Source organism: Pongo pygmaeus, chromosome 4 (assembly GCF_028885625.2).
Source record: "Pongo pygmaeus isolate AG05252 chromosome 4, NHGRI_mPonPyg2-v2.0_pri, whole genome shotgun sequence".
NCBI lineage: Eukaryota > Metazoa > Chordata > Mammalia > Primates > Hominidae > Pongo > Pongo pygmaeus.
The window spans coordinates 57205267-57230665 of NC_072377.2; the positions used below are offsets into that span (position 1 = coordinate 57205267).

The 25399-nt window shown below is 33.5% G+C and overlaps 1 long non-coding RNA gene across 1 annotated transcript in view; it reads left to right on the plus strand.

Annotated features, from left to right (window-relative positions):
• Nucleotides 1–1453: 1453 nt before the first annotated feature.
• Nucleotides 1454–25399, plus strand: part of LOC129036039 (uncharacterized) — a 34811-nt gene continuing 10865 nt past the window's right edge. The window contains exons 1-3 of the long non-coding RNA XR_008502488.1: nucleotides 1454–1500; nucleotides 3233–3267; nucleotides 4989–5020. This is a non-coding gene — a long non-coding RNA (uncharacterized LOC129036039). The remainder of the gene's footprint in view (nucleotides 1501–3232; nucleotides 3268–4988; nucleotides 5021–25399) is intronic.

Consider the following 25399-nt stretch of genomic DNA (forward strand, 5'->3'; position numbering starts at 1 on the left):
GTAATGCTACTATATTAGTCCATATTTATGAGACTATATGCCAAATTAGAAAATAATTACTTAAAATAATAAATTTATTTAAAAACAAAACAAACAAAAAAACATGAGAAGACCAAAGATTGCACCTAGCCTATGCTGTGGTTGTTTGGAAGAATGGCATTAAAATCCCAGAATGACAGCAGTAACCATTATATTACACATCACTTAGAAGATTTTACAACAAAAATCTAGTATCACAGCATAGCAAATGTTCCTATAAACTTTCTCTCCACAGATAAGGCATTCTGATTGCTTTGCATTTCCCCATAAAATCTATTTCTCAAACTTTGCACTGAGAAACACTTGTTATTTTGCAAAAGCCTTTACAAAACCTTCAACTTACAATTCCTTAATTGATGAGATAGATATAGCGGAGAGTCACATGTAGTCCACAGAATCATTTAAATTTTCTCTCTTAAACATATTGCAAGGGTGATAACATTTTACAGGTTCTCATTAACTATCTTGATAGTGTTATAAATTGATGTTTGGCAAACAGCAGTTTCTAATATACACGAAAAATTTGAGAAGGATGGTGGAGATGGTATACTTATATGGCTGTACATGTATAACTCATGAAAAGGAAGGGTAAGGCCCAAAGAATGCCTGATTTAGTTTGGTGATGCAAGGTAAATCCACTAAGATTTGGTCCACTAAGAGCGTGGAAAGTGTTCTAATACACAGAGAGGTTTGTTCTTTTGTTGAAGTTTTGAACTTTTAGAGACAGAATCCTTGGTGTTAATTTAGGCAAGCCGCACATCCCAAACCTGCACTAGGACCTTGGTTAGCTGCATATTCTGGGGGAAGATTGCCACCTACTGGAATACCAGCACCATTCCCTCAGGTTTTATGGTAGATGTAAATATGGCTCCTTTAAAATAACATACCTTCCCACATTTATTTCAACACAAACTCCTAGATATGAAATTAGTGTATTTTTCCTCCGAAGTAAGCTCAATATGACCTGCTCCAATTGTCAGCTGCTACTCCTCCCTGTTCCAGGTATCAATCCTACAGTTCTTTGGGGGTATGATAGACAAAGTTCTGGTTTTCTTAATTGCCAGGTAGGCATCAGTTGATATCCTGTCACAATCAAACCCAGCTATTACCTAATAGATAACCATTCTAAAAGAAAAAAAAGTAGCATGATATTTAAAAAATTTGAATGCTTGGAGCAGTTTTACTGTCTAAAAAGTGTTCACCTTTGAAATATATTTTTGACCACATATTACAAGTTTGTGAACAAGAAAAATAATACTACAATTTAAAATGTATTCATATAAGCAGCAAAACTGTTGGTGATTCATCTAGGCAAATGGCATACAGCCAAAATTATACTTTTCCATTCTGTTGTCACAGTGTAGACTTTTGTAACATAGCAAGGGATTTCAATGCCATCTTTTGAATATTGAACGAAGGGTGGATTTGAGACCACTTACAACTCCATCATCAAGTTTAAAGGTGAAATTGTTATAAATGTTATTGGGTTGATAAAACTTAATGGTTTGAGCAGATGAGCATAAGGAAAGATGAGAAGAGGATTTAAAGACACAGAACAGCAGCATGAGGAAGAGTGCCAACTGGAGGAGTAGATCCATAATAAGAGAGGTGACTGATAAGAGAAAATGGGATAGGAGTAAGGGATTAAGGATAGCTATTAGAAATGAAGGTAAAAAGCTGAGATAGTGTCTACGGAGGAGGCAATGTGATATAGAAAGAACAAAAGAGCAAAACCAAAACTTTGGAATTGCATAGTCCTGGGTCATCAGCAGGTCTGCTTCAACTGCTACAAGCTGGGAATAACAATTTCCCCATACTTTTTACTTCTATTAAGTTAGAGAGTATCTATGAAACACTGAAGCTCTTGAAACATAGAGTAAACATTTATCATTTCAATAAAGAGTTTAAAAGAAAAATACAAAATTAATAAAGATGAAAAGGAAGGTCAATACAAAAGAACTTTGGAAAGAAGAGCTGAGATGAAAAGAATTAAAATAGCAATAGCGATAAGAAAAATCAGACCTTGATGAGAAAATTGGTGGGGTAATATAAACAGTAATTGTTCAACATGATGCCCATATTATCAAAAGAAAGTAAAATATGCAGGCAGACAACATTTGCATTGGCCAAACCACACCAAATAAACAATTTAGCTATTCGCATGACTTTCTGTCCACATGAAAGAAACTTCCATTTATCAGCTGTAAATTTTTAACTCACCTCTCTTTGAGCTACATTTTCACTTTTCAACAACTTTCTGGACATTTCGGTTTAAATACCTCACCAAAATCTTCAACTCCAAATGTCAATAATGAAATTTTGTTGTCTTCATTATTAAATTTGACCCTCTCTCCCTGATTCTTTTACTTGATAATTAGCATCACTATTCTCCCAGGACAGTGGCCACTTAATTTTGTACTTCTACTTTTCCTCTTTCTCTCTCTTCACCTTTCCCATGTGGAAAACCACATACCATATTTATGGTAGTGATAATGATGAAAACTAGAATGTATATATTATTTTAGAATTTATCCAACATTATTTAAACTTTTTCTAAAGATTCTTCTGCTGAATCTATTTCTCTATATCTGTTTGAATTTTTTTCCTTAAATTATATGCTTCTTAACATGTCAAGACCTTCCACGATCTTATACAACTTGGTTTTTAGATTAATTTTCTTTATATCTGCCCAATATCCTGTTCCAACCTGTTTTTCTCCAAGATAACTGGTTATGTCTTTCTCCCTGTGTATTGAAAGTCCATTCATATTTCAACACCCCGATTTGATGCTATTTTCTCTATGATCATTTCCCAGGAGCAGGCCAGCCACCCAGAAGTTGCCAGATGCCAGTTTCTTCTACCACTCAGAATATTACTAGAATTAACTGGAGTTGTTTCTGCCCAAATGGATACATATACACACACATATATGTTCTCAATTACTCATAGTGATTTAAGTTTAATGTTAAGAAATTCATTACATTGCTACTTTGAGGCCAAAGAATACATAGTGTAACTCTGCTTATTTGAAATTAGTGATCTATTTTATAATCAAAATGTTAAGTGTTCCCAAGTTAGTTATCTGTTTAGAGCAGGAATTTAAAAAAAAAAAAAAAAAAGAAAAGAAATAAAGAGGTAATAGGGACCATATAAAATTGGTTAACTGTTTTTTTTTTTTTTTAATTTCTTTCAGAACAGTGACTCTTCATTGGCCAGTGGAAGAAATTAGTAAGTGAATTTATTTCTGTACATAATATTTATGAATAGAAAAAACACTTTCTGCCCATACCCACTAAGTAAATACTGAACAAATAATTAATATGTTTTGAAAGACCTTGACTGTATTAGGCTTTCTAACGTTTAGAGTTCTCTGAGTTTATGTTTCTTATATTTACTGTTTTTTTTTTTTTTTTTGAGTTTAGCATAGGTTTGCCTTTTTCCCTAAGTCCTAGGAGGGCAGATTTTCTGTCTTAGACAACACTGTGGTAGAACAAAAACATGAACAATTGAGACGTGGAAGTCAAGAACAATGCTCTCCATGTTTGTTTCTGGGCACAGAGCCTAGTAAAAATTGGCATTTTGTCTTATGGTTATCATTGGTGATACAGATGAAATGAGTTATGAAGACTTAACAACTAACCTGAATTTTAGGTTATTACAATATCACTAATGACATAAAATACTCAGGACTTCATACACACACACAAACACACAAAAAATCAGATTTAAAGGTAGAAACAAACAGTCTGTTTACTCAGTAAAGACTATTGTGTTCATAAATGCAAGTGTTAAAAAACGAATATACCCTCAAAGCAGCTGTATGAGTTTTTTAGTATTTTTTTCTGAATTTTAGATTTATAAAAACCATGTCTCAGCTGCTACCTTTCAACAATTTTACTCTGAGGCAATAAATAATTCAGTGTGCTAATTTGACAGATGACTCTCCAGGAGCCTCCTACCATTACTAGCATCATTAGGCCATAATATGCATGACGAGGACAGGCCATTCAGCAAATGTCCTTCACTTGTTTACCCCTAAAGAGCTGTACTCTGCACAATTAACTAATGAAGCATTATGGGCCTTTTTTTTTTCTTCCCTGCTATTTCAATATATCAATGCAGAGAGTCGAGGGAAAATACAGTCTGTTTCCTTTGGCTAGATCAGTATTTATGGGATGGTTAAGACTGCACTGTAGCTCCCAGATGAATAAGGTGAAAATAATAAGATGGTCAAAATGGATCATTGCTGTCATTATTATTATTTCCTTTTCCTTCCATGATTTGTGAAAAAAATGTTAAAGGAATTTGGTGTTGAAATGCAAGAACAAGACAAAAAATACCCAAACAGTGCTCAAATTTTCTGCTTAATATTTGCTGATTATCAAGAATTTGTACACTGTCTTCATCAAGTTAGGTAATTTTATGTTCACCTAAAACCTTGACCACATGTTAATTTTCTCAGATTTCTATTCAAGTTTAAAATTAAATTCCAGTTAAAAAATATTGAAGTAAGAGTGTGAGTATGGGCTTTGGTGCATATGAATCTCCTCTTACCATCCAATTCAACAAAGCATGTGCCTACAAAGGTTCAAATGGAGTCACTAAGTCCACATCTAAACAGTTTCATCCTGCAAAATTGGGTTAAACAAAGAAACATCATCTGACTAGACTGCTGTTACTGTTTCAATGAATTATTTGATTGCCAAGACATTTTGTTGCTCAGAAAAAGTGGCTTAAGGTAGAATTGAGTTTAGGGACCTCTTTGTTGCATTTAGAGTGTATTATAGGTTCCTAGTTTAAAAATTATCACATACTTTACCATTCCTAGTATTGTTTTGTGCTTTCGAGTGAAAAAAATGAACTCTGCTCGAATCATGTCAATTGACATAATAGTTGATAGGTCCTAGGAAAAGGACAGTTACATTTTTCTCTTTCCAACCTTCATCCAGACCCACAATGATGTTGATGCTATTTCTAAGAGGTAAGAGTCACAACTATTCTTCTTAGATGTAAAACTATTTTATCCAGTTGAAAATATAGTTTCAATTATAATTATTATAATGCTTCTTTTTCCCCAAAGAAACTAATAATACATAATAACAATCATTGTGATATTAATAATAATAAAATAGCTATAATTTATTAAGTGCCAGTTTAGTCTGAGCCCTTTGTTACATGCATGAGAAACATGAAAAAATGGTGTGAAGGGCTTGTTGGTTCTTTTACGAACTTTGAGGTTAGAAAAATTTTCACATTAAAAGAGGAAGAGAACCATTATATTTTAAGAGTTCTGTGGACAAATTCTGGTAGATTATCAATATCCTGTCACCTTTATGGGAATGCTCAAAATCACTACTACTATATACTTCCTCATACTATTCCACTTGAAAAATCAATCCATTCATTTCTTCTTTCAGTAAAATCAATTTTAAACATGCTAACCCAGTAATACGCAAATTTAGTGGAAAAATAATTTAAACCCTTTTTAAATATAAATGTTCCCAGTAGTCTTACTATAACCTGGTAAATTACAGAATCAGTGAAAATCTGGTATTTCTGATATTTTGTATTTAAAAAATTGAGTGCCATTAATGTTTTTTAAATATTTGTTTTTCAATCCACATATAAAAGTGGAATAAAATTACTAGAGCATGTAAAATGTATTTTTTCAAAATGTACTTACAAATGGAAAAGACTACCTGAATGCCAAGGAAAGCAGTAGTTTCTTTGCTTTTATATTGGAGAGAAGGCCATGCATCATCTCTGTGGAACATCCTATCCATAAAAATCTGAGGAACATTTGTTAGAAGCGGGAACACTTCCAAAAAACTATGCTGGAGGAATTTCACAAGACTGAATATATTTAATGCAAAATTTCTTTAGAAAACATAAAAATCACCTTTTTATACCTATTCTTTTCTTTTCCTTACTTTCCATGCCCATCCTTTCCGTATGAAACCTTCCATATGGTTTGCTTAAATTCTTCAAATGTAATAAAAAATTATTATCATAAAGGTCCAATACATACTTCAAATTACTATTGCTATTTGAACTATGTATTGGACCTTTTAGTCTGGTATTTGTAACTCAGACATTTTATTAAGCAGAAAAGAGACCAAAATATGGAATACTTTGTAGAATAATTAAATGCTTTGTAAATACAGAATAGGCAAACTTCATTTTAAATATTTGATCATTTTATTCAAAAGAGCTATCTAGCAAAAATAATAGGGGTCAGGATATTATATAATTAATACAATTACATCAACAATTTTAGGATTTTGGCATTTAAAATGTGCCAAGTATCACTAACAAGCACTGAAAATTACTTACAAATACTGCATATTAAAGTTTATTTAAAAATACAGTTTCCATAACACAAAAGCTATAAATCAGTACTCAATGAGATTCAAAAATTACAAGTACTAAAACAAATGTATATAATTTTCATATACATTTATCTATAATCAACATTTAACCAAAATTATCTCAAATTTTGTATTCTAATGAAATGTGTTCCTGCTTTGTGTAAGAAAAAATTAATATCTACATGTTGTATTTTTCTAGAGCTTTCCTCATTCTTCTGTAGTAATTTCTTTTTTTAGTATGATTTTGCTAAAAATTCAATAATGTACCATTAAAAAAAATAATACTTATACTAAATACATCCAAAAGAGGCACTCTCCCATACATATGCCACTTAACTGCAGGCTCACAGTTCATCAGAGACATTTCTGTTTATTTTGATATCTTTTGTTAAAGAAATCCACAGTAACAATGATGACCAGACAAAGAGAGGGAAAAAAAAAGCCATTCATCCATTCATGGGTAATTGAATTCCCTCATATTTCATAAACAGACTGCCTATCTGTAGGGTTGTGTTTTATTTCAATAACTTTCTTTAAAATGCTTTTCCTTATAAGATGGGGAATTACAATAATGTTTAAGAACTCAAGGTCAAAACAGTTTTTAAGTTAGTTTATTTGATGGATGCATTGCTGTGAGAGGAGGCACCCCCTCCCTTTCCTCTCCCCTCTCTCCTACAAATTGCCTTTAGACTGGATGTTTATTGCCCAATGTAAAGAACAAAACAGCGAAGTAATTAAACCTAGAATTGCCTGCTGGTGCTTATGACATTCAGGCCATGGGCCTGAGCCTAAGAGTTCACCCAAATCTGCAAAGAAGGAGCCTTGGTTCTGAAACAAAGCCAAGCAGCAAGACATCATTACTGTTAATTACCTGATAAACAAAAAGGACTTGGTGTCGTGGCAAAACACCAAACTCAGTGTGGCAGCTGATGCTGTAAAAGACAGTTGGCCTTACTTTGTCCTGTTGAGCATTGTACTGTGAGATGATCCACCTCCATAAAGGGCTCAAGTAATTATACTCCAACAACTGTGTTTATACGCTCTGTACTCACTATTGTGCTCTACTAACAACAAACAACCTGTCCTCTGGAAACAGGTGGCATCTGCTACACATCAAATAGAAAAGAAAAAGACATGCTCTCAAATGGTAATTTATTAATTGATAAGCCAGAGGACAAAGTACATGAAAGCAGGTGAAAAATATGGAAGTACATTGTTTAGGTCCCTTATTAAATAAATATGAATTAAATAAAATATGAGATATATTTTTCAAAATAATCATTGGCTTTTGTGACCTACCTTGAAATATAATAGCATGAAAGAAATATTTTAATAAGAATGTTATTTATTTGTGACCTACCTTGAAATATAATAGCATGAAATAAATTTTAATAAGAATGTTATTTATATATTGATATTTATATTTCATATATGATACTTATATATGTATATATGTATTTTCATTTTGTTTTTATCTTTTTTATCCCGATTTTCATTGATTATGCATGAAAATCAAGCAAAAAAAGTAGTTAAATGGAGTGGAGTGGCAGACACGATTATGTCAAGCTCAGATGAGATTGTGTCATAGAATCCAATGTCCATACAATTGCAGGACATGGAGTTAATCAAGTGGATTTGGGTGTCTTTGGGAGAGTAATGTAGCATTAATGGCATCGTCAAATAGATCTGGTTAGCTTCTTGTCACCTGGGGCATGGCCTTAGGTGAATTAGACTTCTAGAATCAATTTCTTCATATGTAAAATAAAGTTAATCATACGTTTCTCTCAGCATTGGTGTGAGGAGTCACAGATGTAATGTATACGTTCATTTAACATAGTGCTCAATGCATACTTGGCTTTCAGTAAATAGTGGTTTTGGTAGCCAATTGGAATAAATTACTCATGTTTGAGGCAACTGCCTATTTAAGACAACTAAGAAACACAGAGTGGGCTGAATCATAGCTGATTTGGTAAGTACGGGCAGGTAAGCAAGTCATACTCTCCACCAGTAGATACCCTATCAGCTAAGGCAAGGACACTCAAAATGTCTGAGGCCCAGAACCTTCAGCGCTTCAGGCATTCCTCACATGCTTTACAGGATAATGGGATGGTTAAAAGTAGTGAATTTAGATTTCAGAATGACCTACATTCAAGTCCATGCTTTGTGGGTTGCTATTTCTGTGTGCCTTGAAAGATGACTTAAACTTTTTAACTCATATTCTTCACCTGAAAAGTGAGATGTACAGGTCTAACCTCTTTAGAATATGAACTACCTAAATTTGAATCACAGTTTCATGATTTACTTAGTTACTTATCACATCTCTGATTTAGTATCCTCACCTTACACTGGGAACAAATATTATAACTACTTTATAGGATTGTTAGGAAAACTGAGTCACTCACTAGCCCTTAAAATGGTGCTTGGAACATAAGAAATCTGTACTATAATGTGCTTTTATTACCAGCTATTTAGGAATTTTTGAGCTCCTTTTGAGACCTTACCTACTTGTGATAGTAAATATTATTAGTTGTAATCCCCACCTGTGCAGGGATGCCACCACGTGGCATGCTCTCAATCCTCTATGTGCTTTTCTGAGAGACTTTGCAGTTTATCTTCACATTTACTTACAAGACAATGTCACCAGTATGCCCACGACAATTACCACATGACACTCTCCATGTACTTTCCCTCCTACTTTGGCTTACCCTGTTTTATGTAAAGTCTTGGCAAAGTAACTTGAACAGGCTTCTCTGTTGCCACTGCTGTTACAGGATCTCAAGTGTCTGTCATTCAAGGCCATTCAAGCATCCTGTTCTTGTAGTGGGTTTCTAGCAGACATGGAGAAAAGCATACCTCCTTATTTCTCTGTCACACTTGGTCATCTGGGCCTGGAACAGTCCTCATGCCTGTAACTCCTTATGTCCATAAGAGCTCTTGTGAAATCAGCTCCCAACTCCGACTTCCTTAGGCCTCCAGCCCAGCCTACTCTCAGAAGGGAATAAAGCCCAAGGTCATCCTGTTCACTGCCACGGGCTCCCCACCACATGCTTCAGGCTTGTAATGACGTCATGCTTAGTGGGTGAAAAATGAAAAATTTATTACTGTTACTTGTGTGTCCTGTCATGTAGACCAGCATAATTATTTTTTAATTTTGGAATTCATGGAAGTTAATCAAACTGAATTTGCATATTTGAAGCCTCAGAGACTGATTATTTCTGAAGAACCATATGCCAGTGGCTGTAAAATTCTGCTCCTTTGTTATACAGTCAAATTTCTTGCTTATCTTTCATGATAAAAGAATTAATCTGACACAGCACTCTATTCACTACTATACTGTCGAATAGTAAACTTTTCTGATCTTTTTATGACTGCCAATAATTTACATAAATAACAAGAGCATTGAAATGCATACACTGCAGTTCTAGGGAATGAAAGAACCATTACATTTAGCTTAGTAAGTAAGCATCCTGAATAAAATCCACCAAGAAATCATAAAAATAACAACACACAGATTGTTCTTTATATTTTTGTGTACCTTAGCTCATGTAATTCTAAATTCAGAAGTAATCATTCAAATTCAAATTCTAAAAGGTATGTATTCTGAAGTTGCCATCATCACTTGCTTAAGAACAATCTTAAGTAAGTTTGTTAAAAAAACTTAAGTAAAGTTTTGCTTTAAGTAAGTTGTTTAAAATGTCTACATTTCTCAGCAGTAACTTCTATCCACTATTCAAAAAGGGGCTTTTCTATGTACTTTCTATCATCCTTTTTTGTTGTCTTGCTGATTAAAACCTTTACCGTAGAAACTTTTCGCTATGGTGTGTATGCACACATGATATTACAGTAAATCATGTGCCAAACAATATTGATAATACATTGTAAATTTATATTAAAGTGGTCATTATATTAGCATTTATATACATTTATATGTTATACAGAGGACCTAAATAACTTGTCTTAAAATGGTAAAAGTAAAGGTGTTATTCAGGTAATATAAGTGATTTTTCAAGTGTTAATGAAAAGTTGAAAATGTTACTAAGATGTTAATAAGATGTTACTAAGAAAATGTTACTAAGCAAAGATGCTTAAGATGTATGTTTGGAATAGAACAAGGTAGGTCTTGCAAAGCCAGGCTGTAAAATTGATGTAGATGACGCTGAGTGATTACAGCCAGCACACCAACCTTGAGCAATACTTCACCAAGACATAGATTATGAAGGCATATTCCTTGCTTCCTAACGTCACCTCCACAGTATTTTCATCAGTGAATGCAAAGCTATTGCCATTTTCATCTTTGTTTCTCTCACTATACGGTTTACTCATGTTCTCCAAAATACGCTCTCTCCTTAAGGAAGTTTTATAGTATTTATAGTAATAAAGCACTTGGAAATTGTAGAATAGAAGCTAGTTTCTTTATAAGTATTGATGTTACTTAAATCCTAAGTAGGAACTCGGGATCAATGTATTCAAAAATCAAACCAAAATTGTAATTTAATATAAACTGTTTTTAAAGATTATCATCTAAAATATAGTTGTTCTAAATTTCAACAATTTTAAATATTTTTATTAACTTAATACATATATTGAAGAGGGCAGGCATTTTTTACACTAACCAAGTTATTTATGCTGACTTATCAAATATTTACTGCTGTTTTTGTTATGTGCTTCATTCTATTTGTGTTAAATGACCTTTAGTCTCTAGTCTAAAGCAATAAAGTGAATGCTTCCTGTCCTATCGATTAGGAAAGACCTATTTTCACACTAATAAAATGGGAAGGCTCGTTTAATAAAATACTTTTTTCTACCAGTGGCCATAGGTGAACTGGAGACTTGACAATGCTGCGAAGGTCAACTGAGAGGACAGAGGTCAACTCTGTGGTAAATCAACTTCCAGGAACAAATCACTGGACACTATAAAAATCAAAAGTGGTTCTTTAAGAGACCAACTTGACCCTCCTTAACCAGAAAATAACATCTGACCTGGCAGTGAAATTTATCACAACATTTCAATTAAAACTTGGCAGGCACACTAGCAGCTTACTGTTCTTCTACAGTTGACCTTGTTATAGAAAAAAACAGAGACAGGAGGAGAAAAATGGATATTCTGGATTCATATTGCATAACAAATATAATCTGTACAGTAAGATTTTATCAGTTGCATGAAGTTTTCTAGAAACTAGATTAATATGTTATGAGTGAATAAAATACAATTTTGCATAAATTATTTGCTGTTCAATTGTTTCAGATATCTGATTTTTTTTACGATACTAAAAAACAGCCTGTCAATGTTATCAGCTAAGCAATAACCTGAAGGTGTTGTATTTTACAAACAAGTACATATCTGGATTTTGGCAGGGCAAACAGAGATTCTTAAGTACCCTCCTTTTAAATTTATTTTTGCAATCATCTATATATTTATATTCTAGATTTGAAGTAACTTAATCATATGATTTTCCTCTCACGTCTACCAGACAGAAGTATGATAAAAATAGAGAAAAAATGTATCTTATACATGCCAGTCCTTTTGGGTATGGTAACTATGATCTTAAAACCCAGTATAAAGTACAATATTTAAAAATGAGTTTTGAATCTAAATGGCATGTATGGTCTCAGCAGTTCTCATCACAATGGAAGCACTAAGAAAATGTGAATAGATTAACTCAAATGGCATCGCATTTTTGACCACAAAGGGTCTTTAAAAAAATTTTTAAATCTGAAGTTATCTGGGCGTAGCGGCTCATGCCTATAACCCCAGCACTTTGGGAAGATGTGGCAGCAGGATTGCTTGAGCCCAGGGGACTGAGGCTGCATGAGCAGTGATGATACCACTGTGCTCCAAACTGGACAACACAGTGAGAAGCTGTTTAAAAAAAAATCTGAAATTGTATAAAAAGTTTGTTACTTCCCTTGAATTATTTCCCTGCACGTTGTGGCTCACGTGTATAATAAAAGGGTCATAGGAGACAGCGACATTGGCCTCTCCTTTTCCAAAGGTTAACTTTGTGACTCTTCAAAGGCATATCATCGTACCTTTCTCAGTGGTAGAACAAGGTGGCAGAAATAGATAATTTTAAAGATCGCTATTTTATCATTAAATGGCTATAATCTCTAAACTTTTCAAATAATAATGATGCAATCCAAACAAGTTACAGAATCAGGATAAAGCTTAGGATTTTATGACTTTTAGGAATTAGAAACTTTTAAATGTATAGGTTTTGGTAATACTTTGGATAAAAAGATACCATGCACGTGTTGCCTACTCTATGCAGGCAACAAATTCTAAAATCAAAGAGATGATGGGGCCACTGCTGTTGAGGCAACAGAGGCAAAACATGAGGGAAGTCGGTAAGGTAATGGTATTATTATGATTAGATAGCTATAGATTTTTATTTATATATTTATAATCATTGTATCTATTTAATATTAACGATAATACCAAAATATGTAAACATATTCTAGATCATTCAGCTAGTGACCTTATAACAGATGTCAGTGTTTGTATTAACAATTTCATTTTTAATCAAATTGGAATTTATCAGTACTGTTTAATAACCACAGACTCTAAAGTAAAGACCTGAGATGAGTGGTATACATGAGGGATTAAGGCCAAACAACAATCCAACGCTGCAAATGAAAGTTTCACAAAAAATCAAATAGAGCAAAGTCAGGGGTGGGAGGAATCAAAGCAGCATAGGACTCACTATAAAATAGTGATGAAAGGAAACTGCAGTGACAATATTCCCTTGCAAAGTGCTTATGTAATTGGTTTCAGCAAAACATTTTCCATTATTGCATTCATATTTATGTTTGAATTGTATTAGAATTTGACTTTGTTTTTCATTTGTAGTAACTTTTTGCAGAATGAAAGCTAACTCAAAGGAGGAGAGAGTGATACAACCCTGAGGGGTCATGTCAGTGTGGAAGGGTTGGGAAAGTGTGTTTTCAAGGTAAATGGAGTAGCTAGATGAAGACTCGAGGAAAGATAGAACTTAGAATAGTCTCTAAAGAAGAACTGGTAGCTGGGCAGAGAGAGAAAAGTGCCCTCTGCCTAAGATGAAATTGGAGATTGTTGGCAATGTTTAAATGTTCTTTGCAACTTTTGTGTCATGCCTTTATTATGATTTTAAATGACTCAAATACTTAAAATAGAATTTTAAAGGAACTATTTACAACTTACATGTTAATGTTAATAAATATGTTTATATTCTCAATCCAGAATGTTGCCAGTCAATATATTTCTGAAAAGGATTCTCCTAGGATGAAGCAACCACAAACGTTCCATGCTCAGAATTCCCCTCAAATAACCTTTTGCAGAAAGGCAATTTAGCTGACAGCTTTCAGCTGCCACCATTTTTGATGCATCAAGGTAGTCATCCAGGGCCACATTTACCTTGCACTGCTCTCATCCACTGATTGAATATACTTTGCATATATTATACTTGCAGTAATCTCAAAAAATTAAGGATAGTTATTTAAATGTTTAATATTATATACTATGCACATTTATGAAGAAAGAAATTTGGTGACAGAGAGTTTACCAAAAAATATATAATTTACCATAAAATGTTTACCACAAAACACAAGAAATCATAAATCTTTAAGCTAGATGATCTATAGCTTTTTAAAAAGTTCCAAATTGCTAGGAAAAAATTGTCTTTTGAATTTTCTTAAAGTATTTTTCTCTGAGAATGTCATCTAAAGAGATTGTTCATGAAGGCTGTAACAGAAACTATAATAATATTTATCTCTAAAAAGTAAAGATGGAGAAGGAGAAATATTTTCACATTTTATATTCAGTTAATATTTTTATAACAAACTGCATTACCTTTGCATTTAGAAAAAAATTATAAAAGTCAGGCCCTAAAATTTCTGAGTTCTCAATATGTTTACTTTTATACTATTGGTTTTATGAAGTAAGTGCCATAGTTATATATTAAAATTATAATCATATAATTACATGATAAACATATATTTATACATAAAATACAAGTAAGAATTAATATGTTCAACATTTCAAATCCCTGTAATTTTCTTGACCAGAAAACTGGCTTAGAAAATCAATTGTATTTCCAAAGTTCATGTGTGTATGTTTTGATACAGCCAGCACTAGAAACCCTGTCTTTTGACTCAGTCAATCTATTAGACTAAAGTCTTTTAATGAGTGTATTCTATATGCCATTCTACAGTAGATGCTGGGGATACAACTGTAAGCAAGGCAAATGCTATCGCTGCCTCCATGGGACTTACATTCTATCACAGAAGATAAATGTAATCAAATAATTAGAAGTTTTGAGAAATATGCTTAATAGGTAACAAATGATTTAGAAATATGTAACAGGGGTTCCTAATCTAGTTGGAGGGATTGGGAAAGGCTTTCCTATTGAAGTGTCATTTGGGTTAAAACATGGATGGTTTATTTTTATATTTACTTGTTTTTTTAAACTTGACTATCTTATCCTATGCCATGTAGCAAGTTGTACTAAAGTGGCAATTGCATGCATGTTTCAAGTCATTATTCTCGGTGCCTACTTACCAGGCACTGAAAATTCCCTTTACATCTAGTATTTACTATTGCATTATGCAGGGATTCATGTCTGTCAATATGATTAGCAATATTTCAGCCACAGCACTTATCAACCAAGGAAACACTTTCTCGTGAATACCCTGTGTTTTCATCTGAATTATTTCTGAACTGAACTGGGTCCTTTATATGTAGAATCTCTTTTATCCTTATATAGAAAATTAGTGTTGAAAGGAGATTAAAATATTAGTATTAAAATATCTTAATATGTGGTAATATTAGAGATATAAATTGAGCAATTATTAAATAAATGTGATAAACTTCCTATTGATAGTGATGTATTTAGCTTTCATTGCTGCTATAACAAATTACCCCAAACTTACTGGCTTAAGCACTACAAGTTTTTTTTTTATAGTTTTCCAGGTCAGAAGTTCAACGTAGGTCTCACTAAGCTAAGTTCAAGTTGTGCACAGGACTGCCTTTCTTTCTGGAAATCCTGGAGGAGAATCCATTTCCTTTTCATTGCAAATTTATAGAAGCTCCCCACATTCTTTGGCTCATGTCCTACTTCCTCTTTCTGCAAAGCCAGCAACATTATTATATCTCTCCAACCACTCTTCCATAGCCACATCTTCCTCTGACCACAACTGGGAAAGGTTCTTTCCTTTTAAAGACTTAAAATCATTCTACTGAGCCCACCAGATAATCGAGGATAATCCTCTCTTTTTAAGTATTCAATTTAATTACATTAGCCATATCTTTTCTGACATGTAAGGTAACATATTGTCAGGTTCCATGGATTAGGATGTGGATAGCTTTTGTGGGGAGAGGGCAGGCATTATTTTGTCTACTTCAGGTTGAATATTACGCTTAATCTTTCATGTTCAGCTACTTGGTAAAAATAAATGAAAATGTAATTTGTAGAGAAGAGAAAAAACAGATTAAATATTAGTATACCACAAGTATTTTAAATCCTCCCTTTAGAAATATCTTCATTCAAAATTTGTAAAACTTGTCATGAACGTGAAACAGTAAACCTTCAGTAGGCTCCATAAAACATGGTTTGCAAATGGCCAGCCTATTATATTTGAAATTACAGAGTTATGATACAAAACTGATAGCAATAACTTCTCTTTGTGGTAGCAGAAATAAAACTAATACCAGCCGTGTCACATAGTTTTGTACATATCAGAAATCTATAAACATTGCAAATATAAAATAATAATATAATTCTAAATCACATTTTAAAATGCTCTAATGTAGGACTAACAATAATGGGCTGGTCCTACATTGAAAATTGTTAAAATTCACAAGGTTTCTCATTAAGATATTTTTCCTTTGGTTTGTTATCAAGTCATGTCAAAGTGGTGCATGTAAAATACACCAGGCATGGAGACTGGGGAGCAGGAGCAGTTTTCTGATTCTTCCTTTGTTCCTCATGAAGCCGAGCCTGAAGTTAAATGAGGAAAGCAACCTGAATGGAGAGAAAAACTCTCCAAGTCAGAAAGAAAAGATCAAAGCGATCTTTGTCCTCTGTACCTTTAGGTTGGAAAATGAACAATGTCATCACTCAAGGGGGTTCCTAATATCTTTACTTTCCACTTATATCATTGTTAGTTGGTTTCATGTTTGATTTTTCACTGGGCCCATTAAAGGCCTATTATTGTCTGCCATACACATTTTAAAAAATTGGTCCTTAATACAGCCTTTTGGTACCAAGAGGGCACAAATTATTTTTGGAGTGTTTTACTATATTCTAACAAGATCGTTCTTCCTGGGAATAGTAAATGTGACTTCCAAACATAATATACTCCTTTATTCAAAAGCAACAAGTCCTCAGTTGTGGAGACCCAACAAAATTAATTATTTAGCATATTATTTATCTATGCTGGTTGTATTAGAATTATCTAGAGAGACAGAACCAATAGGATATGTATAGAGAGAGAAATAGATCTAGGAGAAAGCATTTATTAGGGGAATTGGCTCATGTTATTATGGAGGCTGAGAAGTTCCATCATAGGCTGTCTGCAAGCTGGAGAACCAGGGAAGCCAGAAGCATGACTCAGTCCAAATTCAAAGGCCTCAGAGTCAGGGAAGCTGATGGTGTTACTTTCAGTCTGAGTGGAAAGTCTGAGAAACTGGGGCTGCTGGTGCAAATTCCGGAGTCCAAAGGCCAGAGAACCTGGAGTTCTAATGTCCAAGAGCAGGGAAGGAAGTATGAGTTGAAAGTCTGAGAAACTGGTGCTGCTGGTGTGAGTTCCGGAGTCCAAAGGCCAGAGAAACTGGAGTTCTAATGTCCGAGAGCAGGGGAAGAAGAGTGTCAATTCCAGAAGACAGAGAGATTGTGAATTTGTCTTTCCTCTGTCCTTTTTTTCTATTTGAGTCCTCAGCCAGTTTCATGATGGCCACCCACATTGGGTGAGAGGACATCTTTTTTATTCAGTCCACTGATTCAAATGTCAATCTCTTCTGGAGACACTTACAGACATAACCAGAAGTACTGCTTTACTAATTAACTAGGTATCACTGAATCTAGTCAAGTTGACACAAAATTAATCAACACAGTGGTGCATGTCTAAGGCTAATATCCTTAATGAACACAGAAAAAAAACCCCTCAACAAAATACTAGTAAACCAAATCCAGCAGCACATGAAAAAGCTAACCTACCACAATCAAGTGGGCTTTATCCCTGGGATGCAAGACTGGTTTATGTATGCAAATTAATAAATGTGATTCAACACATAAACAGAACTTAAACCAAAATTCACATGGCCATCTCAATAGATGCAGAAAAGGCTTTCACTAAAATTCAACATCCCTTCATGTTAAAAACCCCCAACAAACTGGACATTTAAGAAACATCTCAAAATAACAAGAGCCATCTATGACAAACTCACAGCCAACAGCATACTGAGTGGGCAAACACTGAAAGCATTCCTGTTGAGAAATGGAACAAGAAAAGGATGCCCACTCTCTCCACTCCTATTCAGCAAAGTACTGAAAGTCCTAGCCAGAACAATTAGGCAAGAGAAAGAAATAAAAATTATCGAAATAGGAAGAGAGGAGGTCAAAATATCTCTGTTTTCATACACTATGACTCTATACCTAGGAAACCTCATAGTTTCTGCCCAAAATCTCCTATATCTGATAACTTCGGCAAAGTGTTAGGATACAAAAATCACTGTACAAAAATCAGCAGCATTTCTAAACACCAAAAACATCTAAGCGGAGAGCCAAATCAAGAATACAACCCCATTCACAATAGCCACAAAAATAATAAAATCCCTAGGAATACAGTTAAATAGGGAAATGAAAGATCTGTACAATGAGAATCACAAAACATTGCTCAAAGAAACCAGAGATGACACAAACAAATGGAAAAAATATTTCATGCCCACAGATATGAAGAATAAATATTGTTAAAATGGTCATACTGCCCAACGCAACTTACAGATTCAATGCTATTCCTATCAAATCATCAATGACATTCTTCACAGAATTAGAAAAATATCTTAAAATTCATATGGAACAAAAAAAGCTCAAATAGCCAAGGCGATCTTAAGCAAAAAAAGAAAAGCTGGAGGCATCACATTACCTAACCTCAAAATATACTACAAGACTATAGTAATCCAAACAACATGGTACTGGTACAGAAACAGACACACAGACTAGTGGGACAGAATAGAGAGCCCATACATAAAACCACACACCTGTGACCATTTGATCTTCAAAAAGTGGACAAAAACAAACAATGCGGAAAGAACTCCTTGTTCAATAATTGGTCCTGGGATACCCAGCTAGCCAAATACAGAAGATTAAAGCTGGAAATTTTTCTTACACCATATACAAAAATCAACTCAATGTGGGTTAATTAGACTAAAATCTAAAACCAAAAACTATAAAAACCCTGGAAGATAACTTAGGAAACACTGTTCTGGACATAGGCCCTGGCAAAGATTTCATGACAAAGATGCCAAAAGCAATTGCAACAATAATAAAAAATTGACAAATGGGACCTAAGTAAACTAAAGAGTTTCTGGACAGCCAAATAAACTGTCAACAGAGTCACAGACAACCTACAGAATAGGAAAAAAAATTTGCAAACTATGCAGCTGACAAAGGTCTAATATCTATAAGGAATTTGAACAAAATAACTAGCAAAAACCAAAGAACCTCATACAAATTGTACAAAGAACATGAAAAGATACTTTTTAAAAGAAGACATACACATGGCCAACAAGCATAAAAACATTCTCAACATCACCAATCATTAGAGAAATGCAAATCAAAACCACAATGAGATCCCATCTCACACCTGTCAGAATGGCTATCATTAAAAAGTCAAAAAATGACAGATGCTGGTGAGGTTGCAGAGAAAAGGGAATGCTTATGCATTGCTGATGAAAATGTAAACTAGTTCAGCCATTGTGGAAAGCAATTTGGCAACTTCTCAAAGAACTTAAAACAGAACTACCATTTACCCCAGCAATCCCATTACTGGGTATATAACCAAAGAAGTAGAATTTTTCTACCATAAAAACACATGCATGCTTATGTTAATCACAGCACTACTCATAATTGCAAAGTCCTGAAATCAATCAAGATGCCCACGGATGACAGACTGGTTAAAGAAAATGTGGTACATATACACTGTGGGATACTACACAGCAATAAAAAAAATAGCTCTTGTTCTTTGCAGCAACATGGATGGAACTGGAGGCCATAACCGTAAGCAAACTAATACAGGAATAGAAAAACACATATGACATGTTCTCACTTAAAGTGGGAGCTAAACACTGAGTACACATGGACACAAGGAAGGGAACAACAGACACAGGGGCCTAGTTGAGGGTGGAGGTTGGTAGGAGGCTCAGGATCAAAAAACTACTAGGCTTGTTACTTGCATGATGAAATAATCTGTACGCCAAATCCCTGTGAACACAATTTACCTATATAACAAACGTGCACAGGTACCCCTGAACCTAAAATAAAAGTTAAATAACAAACAAACAAAAAAGAAAATAAAAAAGAAAACACTAAATTTCTTCTTCTTTGTACTCATTGATGTGTTGCACAGGTAACAGTGAGATCAACTTTGACTTAGAGGGACCGGCTACATTAGGAATTCCATGCAATTGTGATGAGCTCTGAGTGGAGCAACAAATACAGGGCTTTCCTGCAGGGTCACAGGTGAAGAGCAGTTTGAGGTCTATATGGTTGAGGAGGGAGGTGAAATTGGAAATATGGTTACAATACTCACAGAAATATTAAGATGTCTCCATAGTGTGAAAAACACGTTAAAGTACAAGAGTAATCTATCATCCTAATGTATAAATCAATTACTACTTAAAACAGCAAAGATCAGAAGACTACAAATTTTGGTCATGTGCAAACTGAAAATTTGTAATCTGATAAGCTTACTCTTAGACAAATAATCATTTCCACGTGAAGATAACATTTCGTACTATTCAAGTACAGAAAGCTATACTACCCACACAGTCTTCCTAAATAATCTCGCAGCAAAGTATAGAAAGCAAAAGAAAAAATTAATGAAGAAAATAATAGAAACACAGTAATACTTCAATACTTTATTAGAGCTCTCTTAGTTATTGACAGATCAAGTAGTAAAACAATAAATAAAATTATAATAGATTTAATTAACTTAAATAACATGCTGAAATTTCAGGTATGTGACTTGAATGAAGTGTCCTTCAAGTAGAAAGTATAATTTTGCTGCTAATGCTCATCGTACATTTATAGAAATTGAGCATGTAATAAGCCACAAAAATCAAACAGCAAAATTTACAAGATACTTATGTGGGCACTAGTGACACAAAATTAAGAATTAAGAAGATGAACAAAAATGGCAAGTTATATGAATTTTAAGAGAAAACTTCTCATAGTTAGGTCTACTTTCAAGCATTTTTCATCAAATAAAAAGTATACATGAAAACTAATAAGGCCACATAAAGTCAATGAGCTAGATACAAAGTTATCGTAAGACACAAATGTGATTTTTTATCAAGTAAAAATACGTGAAAATAAAATAATAATTAAACATCCATCTAAAGAACTTTGAAAGGGAGCAACAAAATAAACCTAAACGAAGCAGGAGTAAAAGATGTATAAATTAAAAAGCAGGTTAAGGACAATACTGCAAATTGATAAATGCACTTTGATATAATTTTTGGTAAAAGGTAAAACATTGTGAAAGACAAAACAACTAATATAATAAAAAACACATTAACAAAGAAAATATAAACGACAAAAAGTAAAAGAATATACTTACAACATAGAGTGATATAATTTACTTAAAATGTGAAAGGGACTTTTTCAATAGATAATTTAATTTTATAATATTTCATTATATTACACTAGTTTAATAAAAATAAAATTATCTTATTTTTGTTTAAAAATTTTGGATATTTTAAGCTTTAATGTTTACATTGGGAATGCCCAACATATGTTTTAATAAAATTAGCCACACCATAAAATAGATGTCAATCTGTGAGACCACCCAAATAGATGCTAAAATGAATTTGAGTAAATTTCATGTATCATTATGATAGAAACTAGATATAGAAGAATATATATATATATATATATATACTTTTTTTTATTATACTTCAAGTTCTGGGGTAATATGTGCAGAACGTGCTGTTTTGTTACATAGGTATACATGTGCCATGGTGGTTTGCTGCATCTATCAAACTGTCACCCACATTAGGTATTTCTCCTAATGCTATCCCTCCCCTCACCGCCACCCCCCGACAGGCCCTGCTGTGTGATGCTCTCCTCCCTGTGTCCATGTGTTCTTACTGTTCAGCTCCCAATTATGAGTGAGAACATGCGGTGTTTGGTTTTCTGTTCTTGTTTTAGTTTGCTGAGAATGATGGTTCCAGCTTCATCCTTGTCCCTGCAAAGGACATGAACTCATCCTTTCTTATGGCTGCATAGTATTCCATGGTGTATATGTGCCACATTTTCGTTATCCAGTCTATCATTATGGACATTTGGGTTGGTTCCAAGTCTTTGCTATTGTGAATAGTGCTGCAATAGACATACATGTGCATGTGTCTTTATAGTAGAATGATTTATAATCCTTTGGGTATATACTTTTAACATGGTAAATACTATGTTTTAAACTACCAGCCAACATTATCTTTATAAATATGACTTTAGCAACATGCTTACTAAAATCAAATACAGTCATGCATCACTTCATGACAAGGATACAGTCTGAGAAATGTGTCATCATGGGATTTGGCGATTGTGTGAATATCATAGAGTGTATTACACAAGCCTAGATGGTAGAACCTACTACATGCCCAAACTATATGGTACAGCTTATTGATTCTAGGTTACAAACCTGTACAACATGTTACTGTACTGAATACTGTAGGCAGTTGTAATACAATGGTAAGTATTTTAAACATAGAAAAGGCACAGTAAAAATATGACTCAGAAGATTTTTCAAGGCCAGGCATGGTGGCTCAGGCCTATAATGCCAGCACTTTGGGAGGCCCAGGCAGGCGGATCACCTGAGGTCAGAAGTTCAAGACCAGCTTGGCCAGCATGGTGAAACCCCATCTGTACTAAAAAAATACAAAAAATTAGCCAGGCGTGGTGGCATGGGCCTGTAGTCCCAGCTACTTGGGAGGCTGAGGCAGAAGAATCACCTGAACCTGGGAGGCAGAGGTTACAGTAAGCTGAGATTGTGCCACTGCACTTCAGCCTGGGCGACAGAGTGAGACTCCTTCTCAAAAAAAAAAAAAAAAAAGATTTTAAAAAATGGTATGTCTATGTAGGGCATTTACCATGAATGAAGCTTAGAGGACTGTGAGTTTCTCTGGGTGAGTAAGTAAGTGGTGAGTGAATGTGAAGGCCTAGGGCATTACTGTATAGTACTGTAGACTTCATAAATGATATACTTAGGCTACACTAAATTTATAAAAATAGTTTTCTTTCTTCAATATTAAATTAATCAGCTTACTGTAACCTTTTATATTATAAAATTTTTAGTTTTTTAACTTTTTAATAATAATACTTAGCTTAAAAAACAAACACATTGGTCAGCTGTACAAATATAATATTTTTCTTTATATCCTAATTATGAAAGTTTTTAACTGCTTCAAAAATTTTTTTTGTTTTACTTTTTAAACGTAAAACAAATGAAGACTTAAACACACAAATTAGCCTAGGCCTACACAGAGTTAATCATCAAGATATGACTAGACAATAGGAATTTTTGGCTTCATTATAATCTTAAGGGATCATCATTGTATATGGGGTCTGTCCTTGACTAAAATGTTTTTATGTGACACATGACTGTATTAGAAAATCATGCCTTCTACCACAACTGTAATTAAACATGTTTCTAAGTTTTAGCCACTGCACATTTGTAAGAAAAGTAAAGTATCTGCTAAAAATACATTTATAAATATAATCTGTTTCATTTAGGAATATTATACACTTTATTACATTCAAGACAATCAACTTAAAATTTAAAAGAAAAATTGAGTCTTCAGTAAATTGACTAGCTATATCACTAAAATCCTAAATGAAATAACTTTTCATCACGCTATTAGTTATCTGTAAAAAGTGAAAATGAAGAAAATCACATTCATCTTAGCTATCAAAAATATAAACTAGGGAATATCCTTAATAAAAAATGGCAGATGTGTATAAATAAAATTTAAAACATATTGAATACTGTATATGAAGAAATGCATGTTTTCTCCTCTGAGAAATTAAAAGGCTAATTCTTTAACAAGAAATGTAAACATGAAACACAATATAAAGAAATGCCCAGACATATATACAGATACTTTGACAAACTTATCCTCAGATTCAAATGAAATGTGGAAAAGACAAAAATAATCAAAGATTTGACAAAAATTACTGAAAAGGGACATTTACTTTCAGATATTATGATGTATTAATACAAAAATCAAAAAATGTACTACAATACACTAAAGACTTAACATAGCCAGATCAATCACACAAAACAGAAAGCTTAGAAACATACCTACAAATATTTAAATGGTTTATAAACGCAATTGTTATCACATTAAATCAACTAAAAATTTGGGGTGGGGGGGAGGGGAGAAAGTTTAAAAATTCAATCAATCAAACAAAAATACCCTAAAAATATTCTGGTGACTATGTAATTTCACAATATGATAATTTTTTTCCCCAAAAGAAGAGATAGCATACAAGCAAATAAGAAATGATTGGTAGGTGAATATTTTACACATAAAGAACTCATAGAAACAAATAAAATATGAACATCCCAGGGAACATTGATCAAATGAGATAAAAATCTAAGTCATAAAATTTGAAACACTTAGGACCAGTTAAACTATAAAATATTTTAAACATTAATAAATTATTAATTAAATGTGAGAGATTATTTTTATCTACCAAAATGATTGTGGAGCTTAATAGTTGAACATATAAGAGTTAAATTGCATATTGTAATTGAGCTTAAATGTTAGCTTCACTTTACTAGTTTGATGATTTTGAGTAAATTATTTTAATTCTCCATGCTTTTGTTTTCTCATCTGGAAAGTTAAGAATGCTATCATACTTCTACTTCACAGGTTTGTTGTGACGATTACATGCTTTTGTGTCTGTAAAACACTTGTTTCAATGTATGGCACTTAGAAAACACTCAAAATTACTAGATTTAACCTACATACCCAAACATAGAGGAAATATATAAATGAGTTCACCTTTGCAATAGAATAGTATGCAAACTTTAAAAAATCATGTTGCCATGGATAAAATAGTCATTATCTCTTGAGAAGTAGAAAATGTTCAAATAGTAAATATAGACTTTTGTTTTGACCTATGACAGTAACTATTATGGGACTAGCTCTCCTACTGAAAAGTATAACATTGATTAACTACATGAGATATCTGCTTCAATATGTTGGACAAAAAAGAACAAGACTATGATCCTCAAGACTCCTCCAGGGAACAATCTCTTGGCCATGTCACAACAAAGTAGAGTCTAAACACACCTCAAGAGTTTGAAGTAGGTTAATAGGCTGGGCAAGGCCCTAGATGGTAGAGATCTGTGCAGAGAAAAGCATCAGAAAACTTCTGTGAGTCGTTGGCCAAAAGCAGAGCAAAACTACATAAAACTTAACAGAAAGTGTCTCCTATGGGCTTGGGAACAGAATAGCACAGAGGTATTACAGATTAAATAATACTAGGAAACTTTGCAGTTCAGGTGCATGCAGTGTGCAGACATTGTTAGGTTAACACACTGTGAAAAATCTGGGCATTCAGCTTAGGAACCAGAAAGGCTATGAATTAAAGAGTAAAAATATGTTCAGGTAAGGCCTAGTCTATTTCTTCTCTAACTAAGTCTAAAATCAAATCCTGGAAAAATCTTTGGGGAAACAGATTCCGGACATCTAGTTCCTCAAGCGAGAGGGACTTGAGAAAACTTAGATGTCTACA